The sequence below is a fragment of the Ailuropoda melanoleuca genome, chromosome 19, assembly GCF_002007445.2.
Source record: "Ailuropoda melanoleuca isolate Jingjing chromosome 19, ASM200744v2, whole genome shotgun sequence".
NCBI lineage: Eukaryota > Metazoa > Chordata > Mammalia > Carnivora > Ursidae > Ailuropoda > Ailuropoda melanoleuca.
Window position 1 is genome coordinate 822,500 of NC_048236.1, and position 15,652 is coordinate 838,151.

At 39.1% G+C, this 15,652-nt stretch overlaps 1 protein-coding gene across 1 annotated transcript in view; it reads right to left on the reverse strand.

The window, feature by feature from the left end:
* MED20 (mediator complex subunit 20) overlaps positions 1–15,652 on the reverse strand; it is a 43,914-nt gene that overhangs the window by 8,182 nt on the left and 20,080 nt on the right. Inside the window, exon 5 of the transcript XR_004622076.1 lies at positions 12,506–12,587. The gene's annotated coding sequence lies outside the window, so the exon portion shown is untranslated. The remainder of the gene's footprint in view (positions 1–12,505; positions 12,588–15,652) is intronic.

Here is a 15,652-nt window from a genome sequence, read left to right on the forward strand (position 1 = left end):
GTACCTCTCTGCTCTTTCTGTAACTCCACTGAAACAGCAGCAAAAACAAGATCTGCAAGGACGAAGAACAGGAGAGGAAGCAACTACAATAAAGTTTGTGGAAACTGGAAAGCAGATGGATGAGTTATTTGATTTAGCAGAGCATAACAGCATGTTAAGGGGAACCCCAGATCAAACTGACTTGTGCTGGGGATACACCAGAGAAGCTCAGAATACCTCCGAAAGTGGGGATAGCAGGCAGGGATGAAAAAAGAGAACAGGGTGAAAGTTCTGCCCCAAGATTCCCAGCCTGACTCCAAGCAGCCACTGGTCAGAGGATGGGAAGCCTACACTGGAAACTAGAGACACTCTGGACTCAAGGACAACTAGGGGCAGCCCTAGCAGTCTAAAAAGATGGGGATTATGGGAAAGTTGATATCCTGAAAGGTAGATACCTCCAGCTCTTTCCCCACTCAGCTCCCCAAATGTTGCAACCAGGGGTGTAAGCTGATGATGGGAGCATTCTCTCTAGGGAAGAACTAGCCAACAGAAAAACACCTACAAATACTGACTGCTAAAGATGAGCTTTTTTTTTTTTTAAAGATTTTATTTATTTATTTGACAGAGATAGAGACAGAGCGAGAGAGGGAACACAAGCAGGGGGAGTGGGAGAGGAAGAAGCAGGCTCATAGCAGAGGAGCCTTATGTGGGGCTCGATCCCACAATGCTGGGATCACGCCCTGAGCCAAAGGCAGGCGCTTAACCGCTGTGCCACCCAGGCGCCCCTAAAAATGAGCTCTTAACTACCTTAAAATGAATAATACCACCAGTCAACTTTAGAAGCCCTCACTCCAGGAAATCCAGCTTTCAGTTTTTCAGTGGTTCATTATGGAACATGATGGCTATACATCCAAGGCTATACATTTAAGGAACATCCAAGGCTATACATTTAAGGAAATCCCCTAAATGAAAAACCAAAAGAAATGATCAAGTAAAGGTATTTTAAGGAAATAGATGGTGGAGGAGGCTGAAGAAAAATTACAATTAACATACTCAGAGAAGAGCTATTCTACCCATGAAACAAAAATAGACTATTTAAAAGCAACATTCAGAGGGGCACCGGCTGGCTCAGTTGGTGGAGTATGTGACTCTTGATCTCAGGGTTGTGAGTTCAAGCCCCACATTGGGGGAAGAGAATATATAAAAATAAAATATTTTTTTAATTTTAATTTTAATTTTTTAAAAGATTTTATTTATTTGTCAGATCGTGAGAGAGGGAGGGAGGGAGGGAGAGAAGCAGGGGGAGCAGCAGGCAGAGGGAAAGGCAGACTCCCAGCTGATCAAGCAGCCTGATGTGGGACTCGATCCCTGGGCCCTGGGATCATGAGCTGAGCCGAAGGCAGATGCTTAACCGACTAAGCCATCCAGGCATCCCTCCTTTTTTTTATTTTTAAAGATTTTTATTTATTTATTTGAGAGAGAGAGAGAGAGAGAGAAAGTGCACGCATGGAGGGGCAGAAGGGTAAAGAGAAGGACAAGCAGACTCCACAATGAGCGCAGAGCCCGATGCAGGGCTTCATCTCAGGACCCTGGGTTGAGTTGAAATCAAGAGCCAGACACTCAACTCACTGCACTACCCAGGCATACCTAAAATCTTAAAAACAAAAAAAAAACAAAAAAAACAAAAAAACCCAAAACATTTGGAGAAAAAATTTGAAGATTAAAAATATGATAGCAGAAACATGAAACTAATTAGAAGAGTCTGAAGATGAAGTTCAAGACATCTTCCAGAAAATAAAGAGACAAAAAAGATGAGGAAAAGATAGGAAAAGTAAAGGACCCATCAGTCCATACATTCCAAACACAAATAAAGAGAGTTCAGGAGGGAAAGAACAGGAAAACTGGGGGCAAGTGAGAGATGGGGGAGGTTGGTTAGAACTTAAGAATTCAAGAAAATCTCCCAGAACTGAAAAATCTATGTTTCCAAATTGAATAGAACCCGTGTGCCCTGCACAGCAGATAAAACAAGGCTCACAGCGAGGCACATTATCATAAAATTTCACAACATCGGAGACAAAGATCAGCTCCTAAACCACCTCCAACCAAGGAGGGAAAGAAAAAAAAAGTCAGATCATCATCAGACTTTTCATTAGCAACAACAGAAGCTAAAAATCAATAGAGCAATTCCTGTTAAACTCAGCAAATTATTCTATATTCTATTCCCAGGTAAACTATAAACCAAGTATGAGAGAAAAGGAAAACATTTTCATACATGCAGATTCCCTAATGTACATCCTATGCAGCTTTTTCTTAGGAACCTTCTGGAAGAATTGCTTAAGTATAAACACTGAAGAGGGAAGACGTGGGGTCCAGGAAACAGGGATCCTAACATAGGGAGATGAAGGAAGGTAGATCCAAGAATAAGAGCTGTGAAGATCTAGAGAACGAGCTATACAGACTTTTAAAAATAGCAGCATAAGCCTACTGACTAAAAGTGTGGCATTAAACACCAACAGAAATAGCTGGGAGGATAGAAAATGGAGGTCCCTGTAGAGGGCAAATGTTGGGGAGAGGAAAAGCAGGTAGGGTACTTCTTATGCTACATACATCGTAGCACTGATAAATGTTAAATTTTAGAAGATTCTTGAAAAGTTTAAAAAAGAATGTTTTAAAATCACACCTAAGGGGCGCCTGGGTGGCACAGCGGTTAAGCACCTGCCTTCAGCTCAGGGCGTGATCCAGGCTTTGTGGGATCGAGCCCCACATCAGGCTCCTCCGCTATGAGCCTGCTTCTTCCTCTCCCACTCCCCCTGCTTGTGTTCCCTCTCTCGCTGGCTGTCTCTATCTCTGTCAAGTAAATAAATAAAATATTTAAAAAAAAATAAAAAAAATAAAATCACACCTAAAAATATGATTTTCCAGGCAAGATTTCTGAGGAAAAAGAAAATAATAAAAAATGTAATTTTCAAGACACAGCAAAATCAGGTTATTTGAAAAAACACAGCACACCTTCGCAGAGAGTGTGGCTTTGCTTGAAAACAAGTAAGAGCACAAAATAATATTTTGCTGATAGATACTTACTCAAAAGTCATAACCTCAAAGCCAGGGGGGAATAAAGGAAAAAATTAAACATATACGGTATTACTGGGGAAAGTTCACAGTTTATAAGTTCACAGCTACATCAGTCACTTCACAAATTAAAATTCCTTTTTCACACAATCAAGCAGATGCTAAACCAAAGTCAAAAGAATAACGTGACTGCATCACATTTTGGTAAGAAATGAAAATGCTTAAGAGACTATTGTTTTCTCAGGAAAGCGCAAATACTGTGGATTTGTTGAAACCAGTCAACATTTCGTATCAGAGGCATTTATCCTTTCCTGAAGACTGAAACAAATAGAAGTGGGATTCACCAGCAAATCTGAAGAGCTGCCCAGATTTCTCTAAGAGCCTAAGAAATGGCATCTCAGAAAATGTGCTCTTCTCTATCTCCAAATACTGTAAAAATTACATCTATAGCCCTCTCCCAGCAAATGCATATAAAATAGTATTTGTTCATCATATTTAGTATTACCTACTTATGGTCAATGAGCATTAAGGTCATGCTTAGGATCAAGCATTGGGCTCTTCAATAGACAAGTGGAGAAGGTGTTGCCCACTACTCGGTTTTCTGACATCTAGGGAGACTGTAAACATAGGAAATAACTGGAGCTAATATTCTTTTTTAAAGATTTTATTTATTTATGTGACAGAGAGACAGCCAGCGAGAGAGGGAACACAAGCAGGGGGAGTGGGAGAGGAAGAAGCAGGCTCCCAGCGGAGGAGCCCAATGTGGGACTCGATCCCAGAACGCCGGGATCACGCCCTGAGCCAAAGGGAGCCGCTTAACGACTGCGCCACCCAGGCGCCCCTGGAGCTAATATTTTTTGATAGTCTACGGATTTGTGGCCAGGAGAGATCTTTTTAAACTAATGAAATGAAGCACTCTCCCAACCAAATCTACTCTGGTAAAAACGCTTGCTCTCCTTTCAGCATAAAGGAAGACAATGAGAATAGATTAATTAGCAAGGTGGTTTAACTGTAGCATACTCCACAGCTTTTGAGTTGAATCAATAAAAATATGTTCGTTTAGGGGCTTCTGGCTGGCTCACTTGGAAAAGTGTGTGATTCTTGATCTCGGGGTCGTGAGTTCAAGCTCCACATGGGGTGTAAAGATTACTTAAGTAAGTGAAACTTAAAAATAAATAAATAAAATTTTTAAAAAATGTTTGTTTCAGTCTCTTAGAATCAGGAAGAAAACAATACTTTAGCTTCTGCATAAAGTAGGATGTTCTTCCTTTTTTGAAGTGTAAGCAAATACATTAATATCTTGCAAAATATAATGCATAACCAAAAGCTCCTCCAGCTTTTAAAATAATAATAAAATACTATGTCCAGACCTAGTCTCTAAGGAAATTAGCAAGACAGTAGAAAAAAGTCTACACTGCAGGAAAAAAAAAATTTATAACAATGTATGGTGATAAATGTTACTAGACTTATTGTGGTGATCATTTCACAATATATACAAATAGCAAATCATGTTATACACCTGAAACTAACATAATGTTATATATCAATTATACTTCAGTAGAAAAAATTTTAATACTATATTCTTTCACGCTTATTCACAGAAGGGAAACAGTTAACTAAAATATGAAGAAATGTTCAAACTCACTAGTAATTAGAAAATTCATTATTAAATGGCAAACATTCGAACTGTGGACAATAGCAAGTGTTGGGAGGTAGAGAATACAGTGCCTGTGAGGTGTGTACACTCAGCAGCCTGACAGTGTTTATGCTACAATGCCACTCCTGAGTCTGTATCCCAATGAAATTCTCAAACATGTCCATGATGAACACAAACAAGACTGTTATTGGTAGCATTGTTTATGGTAGCCTAGGCACCCATCACTATGGGAATGGATGCACACCACGGAATAGCATGCTGCAGGTAGGAGCAATTAGCTAAATGTACATCCAAAACCACTCATTGATCTTAAAACAGTGCCAAATGAAAAAAAGTAAAACCAGAGTAAAAGCTATAGCATTGTTTTTTAAAGATTTTATAAATCTGATTTTTTAAATAATCTCTACACCCAACGTGGGGCTCAAACTCAGGACCCCAAGATCAAGAGACACATGCTCCACGAACTGAGCCAGCCAGGCACTCCAGCCCAGAGCTACAGCATTTTTACAGGGAGAATTCTACAGCCAAATTCTGCAACAATGTAGTGTCATGAACAATTTTGGAATTAAACATAAGTACACCAAAACAAATCACTTAGCATTTTAGGAAGATGTATATAGAATCAAGGACATACATCAAATACATTAGATAAGTGCTTGTGGGGTAGGAGAGGAAAACAGGCATGGAAATGGAGGCTGAACAGAAGGCCTTTATTAGACTGTGTCCAAATCACAGGGTATAAAGTTAAAATTCAAAATATTTTTTATTCATGCACACATCAATTTATTCAATAAAAGTTACCGAACACTTCTTAAGTGCCAAGTACTGTGCTTAAATATAAACTTTTATTGTTATTTCTGCTGAAGGTTTTTATTTTAAAACCTCAAAAAGATGTATGTTTTAAGATACATTTTAACTAGAAGTGGAAAGGAAAAAAAATTTACAATAGAATACATATACTACAAAGTGAGAACTTCATCGTTCTTAAAATAGTTTTAGAAATTTTTTTCATCAAATATAAATATACCTTCAAATTCTTTAAATGACAAACTTAAATGAAAGGCTGAAATACAGAATGAACTCTTAAGTCCTACCAAGTTACACGGTCACATCTCAAACCCCAAGTAGAAGAGCTCTCAGCGGTGAAACAAGTTCTTTTTGGAGGAGAAATGTTTTCTACTTTATTTGTTCTGTGTAATTTTCCCAAAGATATTTCAACTGCTCAGGAACGCTTCTCGCCAGATTTCTGTTTTCTAAAAGAATTCACAAGCAGACTGCTGGCTGCCAATGTAGGTGTTGTAGCTAATGTGCTCATTACACCGCACTGCTAACAGAAACTGACGAACACATTCAGCGCAAAGTGACGTATCTATTCCACACCCCACGGGCACAGAAAATGATGTTTCCCCCCCAAATTACCTGTTCCCCTCTTTTTTTTTTTTTACAAACCTCAAAAGGAAAGTAGTATACAAGATAATATTGGTAAACAAAACCAATAGCAACTTGTAAGACATCATATGTCTAAAGCTCTAAAATTATAACCCTTCAGTATTTCAGATTTTAATACTAAGAGTTAGTAGGTAGGAAGGTCAAAAGAGAAAAGCAGAAATGGTTGGTTCAATCATCAGTACTGCTGGAAAAACACACAAGCTACGTGGTCTGTCAGACAGGTCAGCAGAATCATCAGCACACATAATAAAAGACAATATGTTAATTTATTCAGGCTTACAAAAGAGAATGTATTTTCATTCAATAATAGCTAATAATGAACACTTACTATATGGCAGTTACTGTACGAACCATTTTACACACATTATTTAATTTAGTACTCACAAGAACCCAATGGACTAAGTACTCTTATCATCTCCATTTTATAAATCATTTTTCACATCAAATGCAGACTTTATCATGAGCCTTTAAAACCTCCACCAAATGGTCTCAAATTCCATTACATCCCCCTTTTTGCCATTGCAGTCCTCACTTCTGACTCAAAAATTTGACTAATGTATATCATATGAGTGAAGCAGTTCTCTTCTCTGGCCAGCTTCCTCCTTCTCCCTTTCTATTACAGAAGATCCCCTTGTAAAGATGTTGTCAGTGAACCCCTTCCTCACAGGCTTATTGAAAGTAAACACTATAGAAGTATACAGAGGAAAAAGTGAATACCTCCCCTGAACAAACGGAACACCTCAATAACAGTCCTTACATTTTATGAAAAAAGAAATATTCTACGTATATTGTTCAGTAACATAACTTTTTAAAAATATATAATTTAAAAAATAAAAATACAATTTAACAGGGGCATGTGCCTGGCTCAGAAGAGCATGTGACTCTTGATCTCTGGGTCATGAGTTCGAGCCCGACGCTGAGCACAGAGATTACTTAAACAAACAAATACATAAGAGCTTCTAGGTGTATTTAAAAATAAATAAATAAAATTTAACAGTGGATGTCTTTCTACATCAGCAAATAGAGATCCACCATTCCTAACAGCTTAATGGTAGTTCCACTGTGAGGAAGTGTCACGTGTCATTTTTTTCTTATAACAAACAATGCTATTGTACTGATACTTTTCATGCAAGTGTATGAATATATCCATAGGACAGATTTCTAGGAGTGGAATTGCTACATTTCTAGGGTCATAGGGTAAATACATTTTAAATTCTAATAGACAGTGCCAAATTTACCTCCAAGGAAATTTATATTCCCACCTAACAGTGTGTGAGAGTCCCAACTACCCCACATCCTTAGCCTCCACTGCCTACCATCATCTTTCAATCTGATAGGTAAAAAGTGGCAATTATATGCTTTATTTTATATTTACTTAAATGATTAGGATTATTGAATTGATAGCTTAAATAGATTTTGAATTATTATTAGGTATAGGCTAAGCTGAACTGCCTATGGAGAAAAAAAAGTTCAAGAAGCACATTTACAGGATAACTGGGGAGACTGGTAATATTTAACCAATCCGGGATTTTAGCATGGAGTAGACAATGATCCCAATCACAGATGAGTTTGATCTCTTCATTAAAGCATTGTTATCAGTTCTTCAAGCTATGCCATATATTTTAGAAATGTTTCTTTTAAAAGAGTATATTTAATTCCATAGTCATGTATTCACTTTGTCATCTTTACTTACTCGTAACACCCCTCTGTGTGAGGTCCACTTCAATGATATTTTGTTTTATATGAAATGTTGCTTCTTAATCTGACTTTTGACCTCTTTTAGATGTTAAAGCACAAGAATATAATTAGTGTCTGGCCATGAATATCCAATATCATTAAAACAACTGATACAGGTAGCTGTACTAGAACACAGAAAGAGGAGAATAAGAGAAGCAGATGTTAGCAATGCCATCCACAGGGATGTTGCAGGCATTTTAGATTATGAAAACCAAACACTGACACAACTACCTAGTCTATAAATGTTTACGCAAACGTGATGNACAAATGTGATGTCTTCTGTTCATAAATGCTGATTCACTGTCAATGGCTAGATGCTTATGATTATAACACTATTACCAATGATGGCTGAATAGAGCTATTCACGCATTTTCTTACCTAATTTTCTTTGTGGCTACCTCCAGGTAACAATTTTTGTCAGGGAGACTCTAATGAGCTCTAACAGGGACTCCGACCTTATTATCCTGATAAATTAGTATCCATAACTGCAAAAATAAGTACCACAAATTATCTAGCATTCTAGAAAGGTTTTGACTCAAAACTGATATATCAGTAAACCCCTCTCTATGCTTCCTTTAATTCTCAATTAAAATTTATATTCTTCATAGAAAAAACTGATACTTAAGACTTTATTTCAAAGTCAAAAGCTCTTGCTACTTTAATCTGTCCATATGGCCAATGCACGTGAGCACACGACAGATACTACACATCATCTTTCCCGTATCAGAGACTGGCAGAAAGAGATAGAGCAGGGGGCAGGAAAGAGCAGAACACCAATGTGACAAAGTGCTAAAGCCAGGCTATAAATTATCTTTTGGTCACTCATGGCTACATTTTGAAAAAGCTGACACAAAGGTAGGACCTCTCCTTCCTTTGGAGGAATACAAGTATCGTTTGAAAGCATCTTCCTAACTCACTAACAACAGAGCTCCGCTCCCACCCCTCACATAGCTTGCCCAATGAGAAGCATTGCTGGCTTCTAAAGGCAATGACAAGAAGCTCTCTGTTCTGACAATGGGAGGGAGCAATGAAGACCAGCTTCCTGGGCTCTTAACTCTGCCAGACTGCCCTGCTAATCCTTCCCAAATCCCACAGTGTTGGGGTGGGGGTGGGGGTGGGGGACAGAATAGAAAACAATCCAAAATTGAATCAGGGACAGTAGCTCTGGATTACAGGAGGTCATAACATTCCTATTTGAATGGGGGTGGGGAGGGCATCAGGGCAGTGGCAGGGCAAATACAAAAGCCTGTATGTTTATAAAAACACATACAAAAATAAATTTTATCTCTGATCCTTCTGACGTGGTAACCAACATCTGTCCCCAATCATTTGCCAGCCCAGGCTGCACGGAAGGCACAGAGTAGCAGGCATTTTCACACAGTGAGGCTGGAAGAGATGCTACTAGAGTGTAAATTACTAATTAGCTCAACAGAAGACAAAGAGAGAAAATACCTGTCACAGAATGGTGTTTACAACTTGACATAAAATAAACACAGCCCTGAAAATTTCAGAAGAGCGCCTTACTTTTCAGACTTCTATTAACATGTAAATGGGAAAGGAATAGTATTATAGTCTTTAAAAACTGCCCATGTCTCAGAAACAATAATGCATGACTGGAAAGAATGCTTTCCAAATAATTTATAATTTTCTCGTCCTTATGAAAGCTAAGTGTTTTTAATTATTACAATCAGCTTTAGTGAGGAGCTATATTTCATAGCTTGGATGATCACTTAAAGAGGTGGGGTGGGGAGAAGCCCACAAGTGCTGTATTTTACATACATCAGAATACAGTTAATAGTCCTTTTACTGAAACTGAACAGACCTCATTCTGCAGGTCATGCTTTTATGAAATGACTGGCTACCATTTTAATAAAGGCTGAGGATGAGCTGGAAGATAGTAGTGGGATGGGGTCAGCTAAATCTCCTTATATGATGACAACTGAAAAGACTCCCAAAATTTAGGTTTATTTTGGGGGAAGGTAATCTCATGTTAGGATATTTATACTCATTCCCCTACCATAAGGCAAACCTGTTTGTATTAACTGCAACCTGGTTCTTAAGGAAGTACATTTTGCACTTAGATCTCTTCCAGCTTCTTGATGCTACAGAGGATCTTCAATATACGTATTTCACCAAAATACGTCTCAGTCAAAGTGATGAACAGGCCTGTGGCTCCTATTTTCACATAATAATCGCCCATATGGGGTGCCTGAGTGGCTCAGTTCATTAAGTGTCTGACTTCAACTCAGGTTATGATTTTGGGGTCCTGGGATTGAGCCCCATGTCGGGCTCCTCACTCAGTGGGGAGTCTGCTTGTCCCTCTCCTTTTGCCCCTCCCCCTGCTCATGCTTGCTCTCTCTCAAATAAATAAATAAAATCTTAAAAAAAAATAACCATCCATACATCATTAACACCTATCATATCCTGAGGACTCCCTTGTGTGTGAGCACACCACGCCAGGTGCTAAGAAGGTCCCCAGCAAAGGTGTATACCAGGACACGGTTTTTGCTGATGAGGGAGGTGCCTACAAACTTGTCATTTCTCAGGTAAAAGAGCGTTTTTCAGAATATAAGGAAGAAAATAAACCATATAACCCCCAAATCCACTCTCAATCCATTCTTGAGATTCCTTTGCATCACAAGATTAACTAAAATCAAACATACCAACATTCAAAACATTCTTCCCTTTCTTATTTTTTTTAAAGATTTTATTTATTGGAGAGAGAGAAAGAGAAGGAGCAGGGGGAGGGGCAAAGATGGAGGGAGAAGCTAAGCAGGGAGCCTGATGTGGGGTTCAATCCCGGGACCCCAGGATCATGACCCGAGCTAAAGGCAGATGCTTAACCCACTGAGCCACCCAGGCACCCACCCCCTTTTCTTTTTAAAATTAGGCCTNAACAAACCATTCTTCCCTTTCTTATTTTTTTTAAAGATTTTATTTATTGGAGAGAGAGAAAGAGAAGGAGCAGGGGGAGGGGCAAAGATGGAGGGAGAAGCTAAGCAGGGAGCCTGATGTGGGGTTCAATCCCGGGACCCCAGGATCATGACCCGAGCTAAAGGCAGATGCTTAACCCACTGAGCCACCCAGGCACCCACCCCCTTTTCTTTTTAAAATTAGGCCTGTCTATCCACTTTTTTTTCAAATTTTCTTGAAATATACTCAAGTGAAAGAAAATGGTAAAGCAAATTGGGGCAAAATGAAAACAACTGGTGAATTTGAATGAGGGTACGGAGAAGTTCCTGTATCATCTTTGCAACTTTTCCACAAGCTTGAAACATCATAAAAATATCAAAAGTCACACACACAAAGGAGCATTAACAACAGACGCTCTCTCACAGGGTTGTTTCAACAATTCACATACTTAGCTCATGCTGGGCACTTGGTAAACACTAATTATTAGTTATTTTAAAAAATGAGTGGATCAACTGTCAAATGAACCACTCTGGTGAGGGAATGTTGACAATGGGGGAGGCTGGCTGGGAAATTTCTGCACCTTCCTCTCAATTTTGCTGTGAATCTAAAGCTGCTCTAAAAAAAAATGAAGTCTTAATTTAAAAAAAAGGGTGGATCGATTTATTTAACCAAATTAAAGCATACATAAACATACTTATGCAGACACACATAAAGAGAAGACAGTAAAAAACCAGGGAGAATCTGAACAGACTTTGCTTATGGACATCTGCACTGAAATTGGAGTTCCGTTTTTCCTCAATGGGCAACAATCTCTCAACTACAAACCTGTACGGTTTATAACAAGTCCTTTTTTACGTGAAAAAGATAGATAGGTAACCATTTATCTGCAATGCACTTAGGCATTTTATTGGTTTGGGGTTGTTTTGTTTTATGAACACAATTTTGTAATGAAAAAAATCAGGGCATGTAAGAACCTTGATGTAATCTCTGCATTAGACGTAACCCTTAATGGTGGTTGTCCCAGGCTCCCCATCTAGAAAGCAACTGAGGAAAGGTTAATAAGAGAACCACAGGGATAATCTAAGGAATGGCAAACAGGACAGACTAAAGGATAAAATAAACCAGCACTGTTTAATCTGGAGAAGAGCATGATGAAGAATCAGTTCACAACAGTCAAGCAGAGGTAATACTGGAGCACGGACTGCCTGCAAAATGCCAAGGTTCAAATCCTATCCCTACCACTTGGCAGAATTCTACAACTGGGAAAAAAAAAAAAAAAAAGAAATGTCTGAGTATAACCTTGAGGGCAAGCCATTTAATCTCAAGGAGCCTTTAGTTTGTCACATGTAAAATGGGAACAGTAACAGTGCCAATCTCATAGGGTTGCTGCTAGGAATAAATGAGTTACAATCTGCAAAGAACTTTTAACAGTGGCTGGCATAAAAGCATATACGTGGGTAGCTATTATTATTAAGTTTATGAAGAATTAGAGTCTCCTTATATGAAAGTAAGCAAATATTTTTACTCAAAAATGGAGAATGGGCCAACAGAGAACACATACAAATACAGCCTTAGGTATATGCTGGTTAGACAGAAGGCAGACTGTCCTAACAGAGAAAATAATTAAATACCGGAACAGATTATCTACAAAGGTTGCCACATCTCTGAAGATTTATGAAAATAGGAAAAGTTTTTATCTACCTTGGATGATTTAAGTGGGATATTGACTGAAGTTGCAGGGTAAACTACAGGTCCTTTCAAGGTCTCTTCCCATCCAAAGAATCTATGATTAACCAAAAAAACATTTCAGTATGTACAACCTACTCATTCAAATCTGAATATAGGACTTAAAAGTTTTTTGCTTAGCAAACAAGATTATAACCAAAATAAAGTTCAATTGAATTCACTTGAAAAAATGAAAACAAAGCTTACATTTACCACTGCAGTCCTTATTGATGAATAGTATTATCTGAACCAAAAGATTACCCATTTTCAGTTTCAGAATTATCAACTGAGAAATAGCCATTCCCAATAAGAATGAGTGTATTTACCACACTACTGCAGCATATAGAAACAAGAGACAGGATCCAAACAGACTCCTTCCCTTGGTTGACCTTATAGTTTATACATTCTTCTTCATCAACATCAAAGAATAGACTTCTTTTATTTATATGAGGATATTACGTATAAAACAACTACATTATAAAAATGGCAAAACCATAAACAGAGTACAACCTACGAGTCATACCAAACCTATCTAGACAGCAAGGGAATATGCACGAACATCCTACCGAAACAGGTGCCCCACCCCAAAGTTACTCTTCAGCTTGAAAGTCAACACTTCAGACTAAACCTCTTGAAATTTAGCAGCAAAAATAGTAATTTCTAAAAATCTTCTATTAAATTACAAAATCAATATTGAACACCTGCTTAAGAGAATCCAGATTCCATGAACACAGTAGCTGAATCCAGACAGACTTTAGATTCTAAGTTATTGACATATATGAACAACCAGTGTTTCTGATATCCACTAATCAAAATATAATTTTGCTATTACAAGTGCTATCATCTTTGCTATTTACACAAAAACCCATAAAACGGTGGCAATTCAAAATTTACACAATTTTGAAAAAAGTTATCTTTATATATTTGAATGTAAACTAATAAAATAACCTCAAATAAGGTTCTTAATATCAGTTTGCATTTTTTCCTTAAGGAAATTATAGCTATCCTTTGGCACTATCAAATAAAAAGTAATAATTGTTCATATTCTTAGCTAAATGTTAAAGCTTCAGAATAAAAATCATCAAAACAAAATACTCAGTAAGAATAATCTAAATTTTGTCCCAAATTTCTCATCTTCCTTTTAATCTCCAGAAGTGTCTTAAAAATCAAAAGCTTCTAGGAAATTAATATTAATATGGCCTTCTTTATTCACAACTACAAAACAGGAGAGGCAGTGGAGCTGTCCAAGGCATTGCATTATTGTATGGAGGCTTTTTCATGATAAAAAGTTACTCATAAATTCACTGTAGTAGGCGAGTCACCTACTACAGTGTGAAATGTCCCACATAAAGCTAAAAGCAGCTTAGGAACTCAAAGCCCTCACAGTCCTGATTTAAATCTCTTCCCTAGCAAACTTCCCTGGTTGGTTATTTGCCTTCTGAATGATTTCTCAATATTTTGCAGCCACCAAAAAACAATTAGGCAGAAATCTGGCCGATCAATCAAAACAAAAAGATGTTTACCTTTCTCAACCTCAACAACTGTGGGCTCTCCACTGAAAATGAAAATGCTGTGGATAACGCACTCTGCCCAGCGCTGTCAGGTACACCCTGCTACAACACAACACTAACACACTACACAGGCAGAGCCACACTGTAAATAAATAAAACCTGTATTCCCATTATCACAACACTAGCAAAATGCACAGGTTTTCAACACCAAGTTGATGCTTCATCATTCACAGAAGAACAAAATCAAATCAAAATGGGTCCCATCTTTTCAAAGTGGACTTGAAATTCGAATTAAAAGCAATGAAAGGTGGAAGCAAATTCAAGATGCCTTGAAGAGAAAAAGAGGTTTCTGGTATTTCCTACTTTTTGTGGACAAAAGGACCCACAGTTTCAACACACTTACAGTTCTCTTCTCAACAAAGAATTCCTTTCCTGCACACACACACACACACACACACACACACAACCTCCACTCTTACTTTTCAGTGTTTACTCCTATCTCTGGGTCTCTTTTCACTCACCATGGTTCCTCCTCTTCTGCACCAAAGGCTCCCTACACTTGATCCTTCACTATAGCGTCTGTGCCCTGACTCATGCAGACCTTCTGGAGCATCTCCCCACAACCTGCACATTTGATTCCCACTCCTGTACAATCTAGCCCAGTTCTTCATCCAGCAGGACTTCTCCAGCTTCCCTTAACCCTGTTCTCTTCCCTTACACCCCATCTCATCCTTTAAAACCCAGGGCCCAACTCTTCCGTGCTTTTCTCACCATCCCCTTTCCGCCCCGTCCATTTCAGCTCTGTCTCTCCACCTCACTGTTTTTACCTTGGATCTGGCTGAACCTCGTCAATTAACACAATTCCCCAGTTACCCTGTCCCAGACCGCCATCACTTCTTTACACCCTTACTCTTTTCTCCTTTCAGCTTGTCTGGTCCCAGAATTGTCCTATAAACGCCCCACCTCTCATCCGTTTCCTTTCACCCTTCCACTACGCTTATTCCTAACTCCACCTGGTACTCGTCCAGTATCTATTTCACCCTCCCTCACTTTTAAGAACATACACCCATCGCCCACCCACTAACCCATACCTTTCACAGAACCTCGCGATTCCCACCCCACCGCGGGTCCTAGCCCTTCAGCTCATCTCGCTCTGCACTAGTTCACACCCTTGTCACGTCTGGCTCTTAATCACCCTCTCTCCTCTACTCCCAACTATCACCCCAGCTCTGCCCCTCCTCGCCTTCCACTTCCAACTCTTCCCCCAGCACCCTCACCCTGCTACCATCCCCTTCAAAGCTCTCTTCCTCAAACCCCTGCTCTTACTAACCCCAGCCTTGGTCTTCCTAACCTCATTCCCTGACGGCTTCCTTAACACCTACCCTGGGTTTTGCCTCCCTCCTACCTCCTTGGCTGGCTTTTTCTCACTCCTCCTCTCCCTGCCTTCTAACCCTTTCTCCCCTTAATCCTCCTCATCTCATTCTTAGACCCGTTCCCCCCAAGAGCCCCTAAGCCTTCCTTCGCTTCTCCCCACAAGGCTTTTTCTTTTTACCCCCAACCCAGTCTTCGCCCACCCCGCCAAAATAAAGCTCCGGCGCGCCCCGACTGCCGG